This window comes from Cetorhinus maximus, chromosome 9, assembly GCF_964194155.1.
Source record: "Cetorhinus maximus chromosome 9, sCetMax3.hap1.1, whole genome shotgun sequence".
Taxonomy (NCBI): Eukaryota; Metazoa; Chordata; class Chondrichthyes; order Lamniformes; family Cetorhinidae; genus Cetorhinus; species Cetorhinus maximus.
In genome coordinates this window covers 110,167,910-110,185,616 of record NC_135887.1, presented here as the reverse complement: position 1 = coordinate 110,185,616, position 17,707 = coordinate 110,167,910, and the positions used below count along the sequence as shown (strand labels likewise).

The window sequence follows — 17,707 nt, the reverse complement described above, 5'->3', positions numbered from 1 at the left end:
GTTTGGGCCACGTTCCTACACCAACTCTTTGAAAGAGGGGCATACTAACATAATGGTTGTGTCACTGGATTAGTAATCTATTAATTCAAAGCCATGTGTTCAATCCCACCACAGCAGCTGGGGAATTTAAATTCAGTAATTAAATAAAGCTGGAATAAAAAGCTAGTCTCTAATGATGACCATGAAGCTACCAGACTGTCATAAAAACCCATCTTACCCCCTCACCATGACTCTCCACCTTGCTATTCTCCTTAAAATCTACCTTTTTGACAGCTTTTGGTCATCTGACCTAATATGTCTAATGTGGCTTGGCTATGTACTCCTCCTTACCTACTTTGTTTTATAATGCTCCTGTGAAGCACCTTTGGGTGTTTCATTACGATAAAGATGCTATATAAATATAAGTTGTTGTTTATGGAAGGAAACCTGCTGCCTTTATGCAGCCTGAACCTATATGTGTGACTCCAGACCCACAGCAATGTGGTTGACCCCTTGAAATGGCCTAGCAAGCCACGCGGTTGTACTGAACTGCTACACTTTCAGTGGCTCAGGATGGTGGCTCACCACCACCTCCTCTAGGGCAATTAGGGATGGGCAACAAATGTTGGCCTTGCCAGCGATGCCCACGTCCCAAGAACGAATGAAAAAAAATTGATCCAATTTGAGCCACTCCTCTGCTCTCCTGTAAATTGTTCCCCTCAAATATTTATCCAACTCCCCCTTGAAAGTTACTCTTGAATCTGCTTCCATCGCCTTTCCAGGCAGCGCAGTCCAGATTATTATAACTTAAGAGTAAAACCGAAAAGAATGGGACTGTTGAAGTTTAACGAGCCCTGGCTGATCTGCCACTGAGCTGTTGGAGGCTCCCATGTTGGTGACCACCAGTTGTGGTCCAGACTCTCAAAGTAGAAAGCAGCTTTAGGGAAAGAATTCAAACTACCGAACTGGTTCAATATAAAACTCTCACCGTTGTGACTAGAATTGAGCCAAAGCAGATTGTGGGTGTGTGTGAAATCTTCCTATTGTGTGATAAGGGCAGCAGATGCACGGGAACTCCACCACTGTCAAGTTCCCGTCCAAGTCTCTCACCTTTCCTAACAGCACAATGGGTGTTCCTACTCCACATGGACTGCAGGTGTTCATGAAGGCAACTCACCACCACCTTCTCAAAGGCAATTAGAGATGGGCAATAAATGTTGGCCTAGCCAGCGATGCCCACATGCTGTGAATGAATAAAAAAAAAATCCAGCAATCAGGTCACCATCAAGCCATAGCATTTTACAGCACAGAAAGAGACCATTTGGCCTATTGTGGCCATGCTGGCTCTCTGATTAAAATTAGTCCCAAGTCCATTACTCTTTCTCATACAATTCAAAAATATTATGTTTCAGATATTTATCCACTTCTCCTTTTAAAAGCTGACGATGGGCGGAATCGCCCCAGATTTGGTCTAAGTGTGGTAGCGGGTGGGAAAAGGAACGTTTTACCTGCCAGCCACAAAGGTGGGTTTTCACACCATATTGCCCCAATACCCCTGCTCTGGCTGCAGGAGGGGCAGCAACATTACCATTCTGGCTTGGTTGGTGATGGCAGTGGTGATCAGTGCCAGTGCTGCACAGAAGAGGTTGGCCATCCAATGCAGATAGAGGATGAATGATCTCATCCATGCAGCCAGGGTATGGCAACCATCTCATCATTCTAAACTCATACACTCAAGCCCATCACACATTCACTGGCATCTCACTCACTGCCAGCTCATGGGACAACACCACTCACTCTCTCTCACACACACCCTCACATCTGGCCTCATCTCCTCTGGAGACTGCCTTGTCAGCCCCCACCACCTTGAGGCCACTTGCACAGATCAACTTGTGCTCCCACACACCCTGGAATACCCCCGCCTTCCCCAGTACAGCCCTCACCCTGCAGCTTCTTCATTTTGCCTGAGGCCATTTCTCCCCCCTCCCCAAGCAAGCCCTAGCCCTGCAGCCCGTTAAACAGCCACCCCCGCCTTATGGCTGGTCTGGCAGGTAGAGACCTGCCCGTGAGTCCCCCGAAAAGTGATGTGGTGCTGCCTGCGAAGCCTTGTGCTGATGACTGAGCGCTGCCCAAAGCAAGGTAGGCAAACAAACCTCGAAGTCCTGAGTGAAATGCAACTCCCCAGGTGCATTTTGCTTATGTGCCCGGATGATCCAGCATGGGGGGATGATTCTGGTGAGCTGGGCTTATAATTACTTGCAGATGTATTACAGTGAGGTTCCCAATACCCAATGGTGGGAAATGCGGCCTGCCATTGATGGGCAGAGTGGACGATTGCAAACTTGTTTCAGGACTTGCATTGCATCAAATAAAATTCTCCAAACTCTCCCTTTGTTCTTTTGCTGATGAGTTTATTTATTTGAGCTAATTACCGAATCACTGACCATTGGAAATAGTTTTTTCCCAATTTTTGTGATCAGGATCCTCCCGCCCTGGGTTGTCTGGAGAATGATGAAGGACAGGTCATTGACGAAGGAGCGGAAGGTTCTAGGAACATGAAACATGAGAAGCTGTGGCCAGGAGTAGACCATTCAGCCCCTCAAGCCTGCTTTGCCTTTCAGTTTTAACATGGCTGATCATCTGCCTCAGCTCCACTTTCCTGCTCGATCCCCATATCCCTTGATTCACTGAGTGGCCAAAAATCTGTTGATCTCAGTCTTAAATATATTCAACAATGGAGAATTAACAATCACTTTAGAGTAGACAATTCCAAAGATTCAACATTCCTGAGTGAAGAAATTTCTCCTCATCCAATTCCTAAATGATCAACCCCTTACCCTGAGGTTGTGCCCTCATTGTTCTAGATGGAGGAAATAACCTCTCATTGTCTACCCAGTCTTGCATATTTCAATGAGATAATCTCTCATTGTTCTAAACTTCAAAGATTACAGGCTCAATTAACTCAGCTCCTCATCCTGGGACAACCCTCTCATCCGTAGAACCAATCTTGTGAATCTTCGCTGCCCTGTCTCCAAGGCAACAATGTCCATCCTTCGATACAGAGACTAAAACTGCACACTGTACTCTAGATGTGAACTCACCAAAACCCTGTACAATTATAGCAAGACTTCCTTATTCTTGTACTCCAATCCCATTTCAATAAAGGCTAAAATGCTATTTGCCTTCCTAATTGTTTGCTGTACCTGCATGCTAACTTTGTGTTTCTTGTATGAAGTCTCTCTGAAAATGTACTTATATATCTTTGCAGCCTCTGGGTCCTCCTCACAGCCTGCATTCCCACCTAACTTTGTATCATCAGTTAAATTTGGATACTGTACATTATATTAATGACTTAGACAGAGAATAGATTGTATGCAGCTGAGGTGGCAAACCACTAGTCACAGCTAGCCAAATCTGTACATGCTCCATTTAACCTTAACTACTTGCTTCCTGTCCATAAACCAATCCTCTGCCCATGCTAATATATTACGTCCAACTCCAAGAACTGGTATCTTGCATATTAACCTTTTGTATGGCACATTATCGAATGTCTTTTGGAAATCCAAATATACTACATTTACTGGTTCCTCTTTACCCAACTAGTTACACCCTCAGAAAACTAACTAATTAATTTGTCATATACGATTTTCCTTTTGTAAAACCATGTTGATCTTGTCTGATCATCAATGATCTTCTTTGTTAAGACTTCCTTGGGGAGTTTGCCCTAAGGAGCACCTGCAGGATGTCCTGGGGCTGAGATGATTGGCCTTGAACAACCAAAAACATCTTCCTTTTACTTCCAGCATAATTTCATCCAATTTGAGAGTTTTCTCTTTGACCCCCAAATCTTAGCTTATACATCATCGTACGTTGACGTATTGTTGGAGTATGGGTGAGATATGGTAAGATATTGATGAATTTTGGAACTTTAACAACAGGAGGAAGCCATTCAGCCTCTTGAACCTGTCCCACTAATCAATTAGATCATGGCTGATCTGTACCTCAATTTTTTATCCATTTCCCTTGATACCTTAACCCAACAAAAAATTGTTTTGAAGTTCCCATTGACCCTCAGCCTCAACAGCTTTTTGGGGGAGAGAGTTCCAGATTTCCACTATCCTTTGTGTGAAGAAGCTTTTCCTGACATCACCCCTGAATAGTCCGGCCCTAATTTTAAGGTTCTGTCCCCTTGATCTGGACCCTCTCCAAGAGAGCAAATAGTTTCTCTCTAACCACCCTACCAAATTCTTTAACCGTTTTAAACGCTTCAGTTAGATTACCACTTAATCTTCTAAACTCGAGAGTACAAGCCTATACTGAGCAACCTGTCCCCATAATTTAAGCCTTTAAGTCTGGTATCATTCCGGTATAGTGAGAGACTGGTAAAATATTGGAAGGTATTGATGGATATTAGTGAGGTACTGTAAAGGTGAGGTATTGGTGGATACCAGGAGATATCGGTGAGCGCGGTGAGGTTTTGGTGGATGTGAAGAGGTATTGGTGGTCATGAGCCTGTTACGTTTGTAAGTCTTTGTATCTCTGGTAAGAGATAAGTGAAGAATATCACGTGACCAGTGTTAGATCTCATGAACCTGTGTAATTTTCTACGTAGCGTGTTGGTATCACTTTGTAAAAGGAGACGTGTAAGACTAGCTGATAGAAGATGTTTAAATATTTATCTTTTACCCATGCTCACTGTCTGAGAGAGCAACTGATGCAAGATATAACCTCCAAGAATAGTAACTTTTATTACATAAAAGGTGCCATACAAAAACCGCTCGAGACATGTCACAGAGCTTTATCAAAAAGAAAAATTGACACCGAGCCTCATAAGGAGACATTAGGGCAGGTGGCCAAAAGCTTAGTCAAAGATGGAGGTTTTAAGGAGTGTTTTAAAGGAAGAGAGGGGAAGGAATCCCAGTGCTTAGGGCCCAGGCAGCTGAAGGCATGATTAAAATCAGGGATGCTTGAGGACAGAGCTGGAGGAGCACACAGATCTTAAAGGATGAAAGCTGGAGGAGATTGCAGAGATAAGGAGAGGTGAGGCCATGGAGGGATTTGAATATAGTGTAACAGGGTGATTGGACAACATGTGGGAAATGGTTCAGATAAGGTTTTGGTGTTAACACAGCCCAGATTTCAGCCTTGCGCCATCAGGGTGAATTTAATTTATGTGCGGAAGCGAATTAAGTTTGACTGTCACCGACACTGCTGTGGAGCTGAAAGAATGGAGAGGAAGCCCAACAATAGGATAGTGAGAACCTGTCTTTGTCCGAGATTTTCACAGGATTACTGAGAACCTCCAAACAAAGCCACATGGGACAGTCTCAGTGTTGCACAGAAGAAAGTTGAAAGGTCATGGCCTATTGCCCTTAAACTGGGCATTGTGCCATTGTAAGAAAAGGATGTTTCCAGTTGTTGTGGAAGAGACTAAAACTAGAGGTCATCAATTTAGGATGATCACTACTAAATTTTTAATGGGGAATTCAGGGGAAATTTCTTTACTCAGCGAGTGGTTAAAATGTGGAACTCGCTATACAGGAAGTGGTTGAAGTGAATAGTATAGATATGTCTAAGGGGAAGCTGGATAAATGCATTAGGGAGAAAGGAATAGAAGGCTATGTTTATAGGGTAAAGTTGGGAGGGAGGACGCTTGTGTGGAGCATAAACGTTGCATGGATCAGTGTGCTGAATGGCCTCTTTCTATGTTGTACATTTCTGTGCAAGGAAGTCTTGCATTTCAGTAAGCTCTGGGCAGTAACACAGGGCAGTGCACAGTTTGAAAGCAATCTCGCTGGGACTAGAATTTTGTGCCAAAAGAGAGCTGTACAGAGATGGCGAGTAGTTCAGAGGTGAGAGATCCTTCACGGGTTGGAGGGGGCTAATGTGGCTCAGAGACACTCCAGACCATGGGGATTCTGCTGCCTGTTGAGTGCAAACAGCTTTAATAATTTTGCCCCTCCAGTCACATTGAGATTCCTAATTACTTCTCCAGCTTTAATCTGTGTGTACTCCTCCAGCCTTGCTGATGCTCTTTGCTCAATGAAGAATATGCACTTACAAACATAGACAAACATCCCAGTGCCCTCTTGGAAGTTTATTTCGCACAAAAAAAATCAACACCCAGTCAAAGAAAGTGATATTAGGATTGGAGGGGAAATAAAAGTTTGGTCAAAGAGGTAAGTTTTTTTTTAAGGAGTATCTTATAGGAGGAGAGCGCGGTAGAGATTTAGGGATGAAATTCCAGAGCTTAGGACTCAGACAGCTGAAGGCATAGCCTCCAGTGGTGGAGTGATTAAAAATTGACGACAGAACTGGGGGAGTGCAGAGATCTGAGGGTTGTGGGGTTGAAGGAGGTTACCACGATAAGGAGGGGCGAGGCAATGGAGGGGCATAACATAAGAAATAGGAACAAGAGTAGACCATTCAGCCCCTCGAGCCTGCTACACCATTCAATGAGATCATGGCTGATCCTTTTGTGTTTTGATTTCCACTTTCCCATCTACCCCCGATAACCTTTGATCCTTGTTAGGCAAGGGAATCAATCACCTCGGCCTTTAAAGATATTCAATGACCCTGCCTCCACTGCCTTCTGAGGCAGAGTTCCAAAGTTGCACAACCCTCTAAGAGAAAAAAAATTCTCCTCACCTCAGTCCTAAAAGGGTGACTCTTAATTTTAAAACAGTGTCCCCTAGTTCTGGACTCGCCCACAAGAGGATACATCCTTTCCACATCCACCTTGTCAAGGCCATTCAGGATCTTGTATACTTCAATCAAATCACCCCTCACTCTTCTAAACTCCAGTGGAAACAAGCCCAGTCTGTCCAACCTTTCCTCATAAGACAACCCACTCATTCCAGGTATCAATCTAGTTAATCTCCTTTGAACCGCCTCCAATGCATTTACGTCCTTCCTTAAATAAGACCAAAACTGCACACAGTATTCGAGGTGCAGTCTCACCAATAGTTGGAGTTGAACCCCAGGATGCCAATTTTAAATTAGAGATGTTGTTGGACTGGGGGCCAGTGTATTTGGAGGTGACAAAGGTACAGATGAGGGCTTCAGCAGCAGTTGGGCTGAGGCAGGGAAGTTGGGACCATTAAACTGGGTGTAATAGACATAGTTTAGCTTTTGAGCTGGATCACTCTAAGGATTTAAACTTTAGGCGAAGCCCCTTGTGAATCTGTGTTAGAAACCTGTGGAATGCACAGAGATTGAGCTGTTGGACACACTTAGTTTACAGAATCTGCTCCAGTAGAAATGGCCATGGCTTGGTAATATGTAACTGCAATGGGTGTGATAGTGTGGTGGTAATATTACTGTACTAGTAATTTGGAGATCTGGACTAATGTCCTGGAAACGAGTGCTCAAATCCCACCAAGGCAGCTGTGGGAATTTAAATTCAATTAAATAAATCTGGAATAAAAAGCTAGTCTCAGTAATGATGACCATAAGACTACTGGTTGCAAAAACCCATTAGGTTCACTAATCTCCTCTTAGGGAAGCAAATCTGCTGTTGTTACCCAGTCTGGCCTATATATGTTACTCCAGACCCACAGCATTGTGGTTGACTCTGAAATGACCTCAGTGGGATCAAATTGCTGCGCTTGCAGTGATTCAAGAAGGCCGTTCATCACCACCTTCCCAAGGGCAAATAGGGATGGGCAAATAGGGATGGGCAATAAATGCTGGCCTGACGAGCAACACTCGCATCACACGAATGAATAAAAAGATCTCCCGGAGATTGACTATGTCCATTCAATTGGTTTGTGAGTGTGAATCAACAGGAGACAAGCAACTCATCAAGGCTCCTTTCGATAGCACTGTCCAAACCTGCGACCTCAACCACCGAGAAGGGCAAGGACAGCAGACACAAGGGAACACCACCACTTGCAAGTTCCCCTCCTAGTCCAACACCATCCTAATTTGGAACTATAGTGCCGTTCCTTCACTGTCACTAGCTCAAAATCCTGGAATTTCACTCCTGCGCCATGTGGACTGCAGAGGTTCAGGAAGGCTGCTCAACATCACCTGGTCAAAGGCAATTGGGGTTGGGCAATAAATGCTGTCCGTGCCAGTGACACTCGCAACCCAGGAATAAATGAAAAATAAAGGTCAATTGGAGGAGATCAACCAACATTGGATCAACAACAATTTGCATTCATATAGAGCCTTTAATGTAGGAAAATATCCCACCTGCAAACTGAGTACAGTGAGGAGTGCAATCCTATCTGTTATCTGTAGGTTGTGACCAGGCTGCTGCCCAGGATTCCAGTTAGAGAATTGGAGCCTTAAATTGAGGTATGAAAACCTAATTGCAGCAGGAAGTGCAAGCTACTATTAGACTTACCTTTTAAAGGTGCAGTCCAAGTTTAATCCAGCTGCATCTTAACAGCAGAAGATCTTTTTGCATTATGTTCTGGCAACACTTGCAATGTTACAAACCCAGCAAATCATTCAGAACAATGCCTTTGGAGACCAGTCAACTTTCTGAATGGAAGTTGTCAGCTCACCATCCCCAGTTTGTACCAAGTGAAATGCTGCTGAGGAATTTGGCAAGCGGCCAGTCAACAGAGGAATGTGCTAAAACACCTGAAGCAGTGGGATTAGTTTGCAATGCTCAGCATGTTTGTTGGGAGTGAGTTGTTATGCCCTCGAGTTGAATTTATTTCTTAAGGGAGGAAATGGATTTTGCAACTTTTCTGACCAGATGTGCTTTGAGCTTAGAGCAAGCCACGTGCATTCTGTAACTGTTAGCAGAGGTAGCGATAGCTCATGATGCATCGCAGGGTTCCCATTCGCTGAAGATCATTACTGGGATGGATATAACCCAACACAAGTCCAAACCCTCAGGAAAGGAAGGCAGCTAATTGGAGGGAGTCTGGTTTATTCAAAAATATTTTAACTCTTGGACCTAGTTCCATACCCAGAATGTAACTATCACTTGGAATAAAACTAACCATGGCACTAAACCTTTTCATATTTCTTTTAATAATTGGAAATGTGGAGAGAGAGAGCTTGTTTTCAGCCCCACATTGTGAATTCCCTCCCTGAATCTCTCCCATTCTCCACCTCCCTCTCTTCCTCAAATCACTCCTCCTACCTCTCTCTCTCTCTCTCTCCCTCTCTCTATTGTTCTCATTTTCTGTCTCTCTCCTCACATTTGCCTCTGTTTCTGTCTCTCTCCTCCCTGTTTCTCTCAGTCACCGTTTCGATCTCTCTCTCTCTCTCTCTCTTTTCCAACAGTATCTGTATATCTCTCTGCTGGGTGCAAATTAGTTGCCATGTTTCCTACATTGCAACAGTGTCCAATGTGAAAAGCTTCGGGACATCTTTAGCTTGTGGAAGACACTATAGAAATGTGAGTTCTTTAGAATCACAGAGTGCAGAAGAGGCCCTTCAGCCCATCGAGTCTGCACTGACACATGAGAAACACCTGACCTACCTACCTAATCCCATTTACCAGCACTTGGCCCATAGCCTTGAATGTTATGACGTGCCAAGTGCTCATCCAGATACTTTTTAAAGGATGTGAGGCAACCTGCCTCCACCACCCTCCAGGCAGTGCATTCCAGACCTCTGGGTGAAAAAGTTTTTCCTCACATCCCCCCACTAAACCTCCTGCCCCTCACCTTGAACTTATGTCCCCTCGTGATTTACCCTTCAACTAAGGGGAACAGCTGCTCCCTATCCACCCTGTCCATGCCCTTCATAATCTTGTACACCTCGATCAGGTCACCCCTCAGTCTTCTCTGCTCCAACGAAAACAACCCAAGTCTATCCAACCTCTCTTCATAACTTAAATGTTTCATGCCAGGCAACATCCTGGTGAATCTCCTCTGCACCTTCCTGCCAATTTTTGACTAATGCTTTAAGAGCTACTTGAACTGATGGGGTTTGAGATAACGCCTAAGTAACTGGACTATCTGTGGGTTCAATCCACATCTTTCTGCCTCCAATTTAACATACATTGGGTTATATAAACCATAGCATTAAGGGATGGATTACCTGTTAGAGAAGTCACCCTAATTGTCTTTCTATGGAAATTAAATTAATTGATTGGATTTTCAACATGAATGAGATCAATGATCTGTCATAAGATGATAATTGAAATCAGTGAAGATTAAAGCAAAATAAAGTATAAAAATCAAGAACCGTTTGACAATTACTAAAGTTGAAACAGATTAGGTAGTGCAGAATGAAACTGATTGGTTTTGCATTAAGCAGCCAATAGTCAGAAACCAGTCCAATTCTCTTTTCCATTTCCTAGAAATTGTCCAATTCGTACAGAAGTCCAAAGTTCAATTTTGCCTTCGGTTGGAACTGCTGAAATTTGGAATAAAACAATCACGAGCTCCAGAAAGATCAACACATTCTCTGACCCTGTCATCAATCCCTCAACCAGCCCTGTTCCATTTTAATAATATATCACTAGTTTAAATATGTAGTGTTTCTTTGTCACAGCAAAGCCAATGCTTTGTCACAGTTGGTGAATGACCCCGTTCTCTGTGACACCCTGTTGTGTTTAATACTCCCCTTCCCCTCACAATGCAGCCAGCTGGTTTCTCCTCTGACCTTTTCATGACACATCTTTGCCCCTCCAGCTCTTCTCCTCATCTACCTGCAACCCATCAGTGACATTCTCTGTAGAGGCAGGGGATCACATTTCCTGCAATGCTCAGCTCTGCCTCGCCATCACTCCCCGTGATCACCCCTGTCTGCTCAGACTGCCTGAGTAGACTTGGTAAGGCAGAGATTCATCTAGTTAACCATATTCATATTACAAATCTGCTCCTCGACACTACCAGGTCCATCCCTTTCCCTGCAACTCCTTCAGGCTGTGCTTAATCCCTATCCTGTACCACACCAGACCTAAGCTTCCAGGATGTCCCCATAAAAACTCATATCTGCTTTCCATCACCTCCAGTCTTAATTTCTCTGACATCATCCTTTGATGGCTTCCAAACCCCCTCCTTTCAGAAGGTCCAACTTGTCCAAAATTCCTCTGCCAATCCCCTTCCCTACACAAAATTGCACAATCCCATGAATCTTCCATCCTGACTGATCTACATTGACTTCTGTCCCTCACCAGTGTATCAAACTTAAAGGCCACACCCTGATGCCCAAAGTCGCCCATGGCCATGCCCATCCAGTCATTGCATTCTCCTATATACATACACACACACACACACACACATGTTAAATGTAGGGTTCATAGATCAGCATCTTGGCTGATTCTCCCCACTCGCCCAAGGACATGAAGACTTGCTGTAATGCATCATGTTTAATCCTAACTGAGATCAAGTCTTTATAAAGACCTCCTGTTGCACAGAACCTGGAATCATTCTAGTTTCTATTTCTCAGTGCCAAACACTGGATCATATATAGGAACAAAAGCAGGCTAACTGAATGAGCAGAGCTTCCTTCCGCTAAATGCCATTGTGTTCAATTCCCACCAGTAACTCTGCTCCCTATCGACTGACTCCATCCTTCTCCCTGGCAACTGCCTGAGACTGACCCAGGCTGTTCATAACCTTGGTGTCATATTTGACCCTGAAATGTATTACCGACCACATATCCGCATTTTCACTCAGGCTATTTCCACTTCCATAACATCACTTGACTCTAGCTTATCTACTGCTGGAACCCTCGTTCATGCCTTTGTTGCCTCCAGACTTGACTGTTCCAAAACACTCCTGGCCAGCCTCTTGCATTCTGCCCTCCGTAAACTTGAGAACATCCCGTGACTTAACTTGCAGCCAGACTCTTTCACCCGTCATCCCTGTGCTCACTGACCTACATTAGCCCCGGTTAAGCAATGGCTTAACTTTAAAATTCTTATCCTTTTGTTTTCAAATGTCTCATATGGCCTCTCCCCTTTATTACTTTAATCTCCTTCAGCCCTGCAACCCTATCTATATCTGCTCTCTGCTAATTCCAGCCTTTAGTGCAATCCCGGTTTTGATCACTCCTGCATTTGTGGTCGTGCCTTCAGCTGTCTCGGCCGTAAGCTCTGGAATTCCCTCTCTCTAAGACTCTCTGACTCTACTTCTCTTTCCTCCTTTTAAGACAATCCTTAAAACCTACCTCTTTGATCAAGCTTTTGGTCGCTCGTCCTAAAGTGGCTGGTTGTCAAATCTTGTTTGCTAATGCTCCTATAAAGGCCTAGCCCTCATCTTACGTTTTACTACGTTAAAGGTGCAATATAAATGTAAGTCATTTTTAAATTCACTCACAGGATGTGGGCATCGCTGGCTAGGCCAGCACGCATTGCCCATCCCTAATTGCCATTGCTCACCACCTTCTTGAATCCATTTTGCTATTGGGGGTGATCTATACCCCAACCCCATTTACCTGATTTTGTTCCGTATTTTGTAATACCCACCCCAACAAAAATCTTAACAGTCCCCATCTTGAAAGCTCTAAATTCACTCAGGTTCCACAACTTTTAGGGGGAGAGGGTTCCAAATTTCTACTGCCTTTCGTGTGACGAAGTGCTTTCCGACAGCATCCCTGAATGGGCCTACCTCTGATTTTAAGATTATGCTCTCTTGTTTTACGCACGCAGCAGAAGAAATAGTTTTGCTGTATCTACTCTTACCCTTGATCATTTTAAACACACTTTCCCACTCTGCTCGCAGGGGAGTTATGAATGAGATTGAGCGCAAGCTTCAGATCATCATTTCGGAGTCTCTCTCACACCAGCCAGCATTCCTGAGTGATGTGTTTCCAATGCATACCTTACTTATCTGGTTTCACTCCAACAGGTTCCTATGCCCAGAATGATGATAAAATACAAAGACCTAATGCAATTCTCAGTTCCTTCCTTCTCTCAGTGAAACTGACCTGCTTTTGCAGAATGTGGAACAGGGTCACAGACAAAAGGAGGAATAATACCAAAGTGGTGGGAACAGAGTGCAGCCCTTCCCTAATTCTCCCCCATGCGCCCCCCCCCCCTCTCCACCCGTCTCACAGTTCAGTCAAGTGGGTGGGGGAAGGGTTCCATTCACTCTGCAGCTTTTGTTGTGATTACAATGAAATATTTTCATGGAGACAAAGAAAGGGAAGAAAAATCTTCATACAAACCATTTCATAGCCTCAGGATGTCCCAAAGCACTTTGCAGCCAATGAAGTACTTTAGTCACTGTCGTAATGCAGGAAGCACAGCAGCCATTTTTTGCACAGCAAGATCCCAGAAACAGCAATGCGGTAATGACTAGATAATTTGTTTAATGACTATATTTGCGGAATAAATACTGGCCAGGACATGGGGAGAATTTTCCTGCTCTTTAAATAGTGGGGTCTTTTACGTCCACATGAGAGGCAAGAGTCTCAGATGATGCCTCCGACAGTGCAGCATTCCCTCACTCCCTCAGTACTGCTCGTTCAACAGTGCAGCGCTCCCTCAATACGGCTCCTCTGACAGTGCAGTGCTCCCTCGACTGACCGTTCAACTGTGCAATGTTACCTCGGTATTTCCCCTCCTGAGAGTACAGCATTCCATCAAAACTGGTTGTCTGACAATAAAGCACTCCCTCAGTACTGCTCCCCGACAATAACTGCGCTTTAAAAGCAATTCATTGGCCATGAACCATTTGGGAAATCCTGAGGTCATGAAAAGGGTTTTATATATATATATATATATATATATATATATATATATATGCGAGTTCTGTTTTTAATTGATACAATTTAATGGCTTGTATATATGAGGGGGAAGGGAATTGAGGGGTAGGGTGAGATAAGGTTATTGGAGTGAAGAAGACTTGTGTGGAGCATAAATACTGATGTTTGAATGGCCCGTTCCTGTGCTGCAGGTTCTGTGTAATTAGAAGGTGTCATGTAAATGAAAACAAAGCAGGGAAATTTTGGAAGACAAGAAGTGAGCCCATGTCAATGATTATTCAAAAGGTTTCCGAGGCTCTGGAAACCTGGCAGATCCTGTTTGAATCTGGTTTCTTTCCTGAGCAACTCTTCCTGCACTCGCTATACACATTAACACTCAGGTGACAGATGAACCCAGTGACTTCATCAGGAAGTGAAGCCTTGTCCTTCCTGCACCTGAGGTGACGTCTCTCTGAGAGTAACTTATTGCTTTTAAAGAGCAGATTGTAAGCGTGCATTGGTTATTTAGCAGAGTGGCAAAAAAAAAAAAATCACCCTCCTTCCAATCTGTATATCAATTTTTTTTTCCTCCAAAATAAAAGTTGAATTCAAGTGACGGAAAGTGTCATTTAAATCCTGAGGCCCCGCCCACACCTGGGGACACTCCTGGTTGGCTGTGAGGGTGGGAGCGGCTGTTGGAAGTCAGAACATTGCATTGAGTTTATTCACACTGGCAGTATCGAGAGGTGCAGGGCATTCTAGTGCTGGATTGTCAGTAGCCTGTCCCCTCACTGAACTCGCTCTCTGTCTCGGTGGATTACAATTAACAAGGAGGAGCACCGACCATTTCATCCTGCGATTGCAGTAAGCTACTTTTAACCCGGACAGCAGCCTGTGTGAAGTGAGGAGGAGGAGGAGGTGAGCGATGGTCTAAGCTGTGATTGTCCTGTGTTTAAACGTTGATTCCACAGTGAGTCTTAACACTTAGAACTGTTTTCACAACCTGTGTGAACGGTTGATGTGGTAAAGAAAAGTTGTGTTGCCAGTTTACTGAGCACATGGAATGCATGTACAGGTTGGGTTTTATTCAGTAAATTAGGAGTCCCTCTGCCCCTCCCCCATCTCCAAGTGAAGTTTACTATCTTTGGAAATGATTGTAGGGGGTTTGAATACAAGTTCAGCGTTTTTTTCTCTTGGAGATTCTTTTCTCTACAATGTTCAGAGAGAGTGGAATAAAATGGCAATCCTTGCTGTCAGCTTTTATTTCGGTTTTGACTGGTTCCTTTTGTCCCAGAGGTTTTGTAGCTGATCAATCTCATATATCCCCAGCCCTTTCATCTGATGGGCCCCTGCTTTCTTGAGTTAGTGAGCCCACAATGCGGTTCCCTGTGTTTCACCGTGTTATAAGTACAGGCTCTTAGGCTCCTACGATGAATGTTTGGTGGAGTGTATAATTTGTGGTAACCCAATCTTAGGCCTTTTCGTCATGTGTGTATGTCAGTGAATTATTACTCTAAACACTGTCTGATGCAAAAGACAAGACTTTCAACAACTTAACCAATTACATTAGGTTAGGAAAACTACCTGAAGCATTTTACACAACATTCGGGATCAAAGATGCCGCATTTGCTTCTTTCCAAGGACTTGCCAGAATTTCAGGTAAACAAATAGATTTAATCAACATAGTATTCCTCAGGGCCTACAGGTGGATAGCTGAAGAATCTCCTCACGTGACATAAAACACTTCACAGACAAAAAACTAACCAAGCACTGATGATGATGTGTTAGGGGGAGATCACCAAAAATTGTCTCCGAGTTAGGCTTCAGAAGGCTTTTTAACAAGCGACAGGAGGCAAGGGTCATCCTGGATTATTTAACGTTGCATTATCAGCACACCAGCCCGCTGTCGGCACACTTGTCGCTAGATGGTACGCCTGTCTGCTGCCAGGACACCTATTCGCTTTTGGCAAACTTGTCTGTCCACTGACAGACACCTGCCTTTTGATGGGACACCTGCCCATTGATGACGCACCTGCCTGTTGACGCTGCCATTGTTCACCAGCAGTGAATCTGTTACCACTCAATGGACAGAGGGAGCGCCGCACTGTCGGAGGGTCAGCGCTGAGGGGGCGCCGCACTGTCGGAGGGTCAGCGCTGAGGGGGCGCCGCACTGTCGGAGGGTCAGCGCTGAGGGGGCGCCGCACTGTCGGAGGGTCAGCGCTGAGGGGGCGCCGCACTGTCGGAGGGTCAGCGCTGAGGGGGCGCCGCACTGTCGGAGGGTCAGCGCTGAGGGGGCGCCGCACTGTCGGAGGGTCAGCGCTGAGGGGGCGCCGCACTGTCGGAGGGTCAGCGCTGAGGGGGCGCCGCACTGTCGGAGGGTCAGCGCTGAGGGGGCGCCGCACTGTCGGAGGGTCAGCGCTGAGGGGGCGCCGCACTGTCGGAGGGTCAGCGCTGAGGGGGCGCCGCACTGTCGGAGGGTCAGCGCTGAGGGGGCGCCGCACTGTCGGAGGGTCAGCGCTGAGGGGGCGCCGCACTGTCAGCTGTCGTATTTCAGTTGAGACTCATCCGCCCTCTTACATGTGCGTAAAAGACCCAATGGTAATATTTCAAAGATGTGCAGGGAGTCCTCCTTGTATTTATCCCTAACCAGCATCACTGGAAATACTTATTTTTAATCGTTATCTCATCGCTGTTTGTGGGAGCTTGCTATGTGAAAATTGGCTGCTGACTTTCCTACATTACAAAATCATTGCAGTTGGGAGTGGGGGGTGGGTGGGGAAATATTTCATTGTCTATTTTGTGCTCAGTAATACCTGATTAGGCTCGTCCAAATGTGGTTAGTAAAAGGCCCTCCATATTGGAGGGATCTAGATGTTGTGATGTGAAGGAATTTGCGTTTTATATCGTGTGATGGAACTGAATTTATACAAGCTCTTCTGATGCACAGTGGACTGATTAATGTGTCAACTGATGTGAATTGAACTGCTTCATGTCCAAAACACAGCAGCTCTTGGGAGATAATTCTCCCTCAGTGATGTCAACTGAACTATGAATAGAATTAAAAAAAGCAGAAAGCAAACACTATATTACGGCAAATTTTTCCAGCTTGTGTTGACAGTCCCTCGAGCTAAACATAGGTGTGTCCCTGTTCCTATCTATCTAATCATAGCCAGATGGTCTCTGGCAATGACCTCTCGACTTATCCCACACCGTTACCTCTGATGTCCGCCCCCCAAGGATCCATAAACTTGAGGCATCCAATGCTTTGCTGCCCATGTTCTAACTCTTGCTTTAATTATCCGTTTCCTTTTTGGCATTGGCTCCAAGTCCCTCAGCGTCTCAAGTTTTAATTTCTCATCATTATGGCCAGAATTTTTAGCTCGTCAGGCGGGCGGGCGCCCCACCTGGCCGAGTGTAAAATGACACGCGATGATGTCGGGCGAGCGTCCCAACATCATTGCGCACTCGCGTGATATTTCGGACGGCGGGCTTGCGCCGGAGTCGGTAGCGTGCCCGCTGACAATTAAAAGGCCTATTAAGGCCATTGAAAAGGTAATTGAAAGAAAATTTTCACTGCCCTTCCGACCTCGCGGTCGGTGGGCAGGCAAAAGGGCCAAGCAGCCTCTGCACTTTTTAGGAAACCTCATCCATGGGCAGGATGAGGTTTCCAACAGCCATTAAAAATTAAAACATGTCCCTGCTCATGTTGAGGGGACATGTTATATAACATTTTTAAAATCTTTGTTTTTAATGTTTTAAACTATGCATCTCCATGAAGCAGCTCTGCCTCAGGGGGCTTTTCCAGTGCGCACACGAAGGTCATGCTCGTCCTCCCCACCCCACACACACAGCGCTGAGCACTGCTGCTTGTTTTTCACACTGGGCAGGCCTTAACTGACCCGCCCAGCGTGAAATCGTGGTCCGGCCCCAACCCCGGCGGTGGTCGGCTTCCCAACCTCCCCTGCCAAGCCTGCCCGATGAGGAAAAAATCCTCCTCTATGTTTAAAAACCCTCCATGGCTTCTCTCCTTATCTCTGTAACCTCCTACCCTACAATCCTTTTCCCAATCCTCCAAGTTCTTTGTTCCTCCAACTCCAGCCTCTTGTCCATCTTCCACTCCCTT

At 45.1% G+C, this 17,707-nt stretch overlaps 1 protein-coding gene across 4 annotated transcripts in view; it reads left to right on the top strand.

The window, feature by feature from the left end:
• The window catches only part of LOC144684914 (ras association domain-containing protein 8-like), a 73,639-nt gene that overhangs the window by 9,395 nt on the left and 46,537 nt on the right, over positions 1-17,707 (top strand). For 2 of the 4 annotated variants that reach the window (XM_078549319.1, XM_078549318.1), the window contains exon 1: positions 14,291-14,554. The exons of 1 other annotated variant lie outside the window; for it this stretch is intronic. The gene's annotated coding sequence lies outside the window, so the exon portion shown is untranslated. Of the gene's footprint in view, positions 1-14,290; positions 14,555-17,707 lie in introns of those variants that run through there. One more of the 4 variants, XM_078549324.1, reaches the window with a different exon arrangement.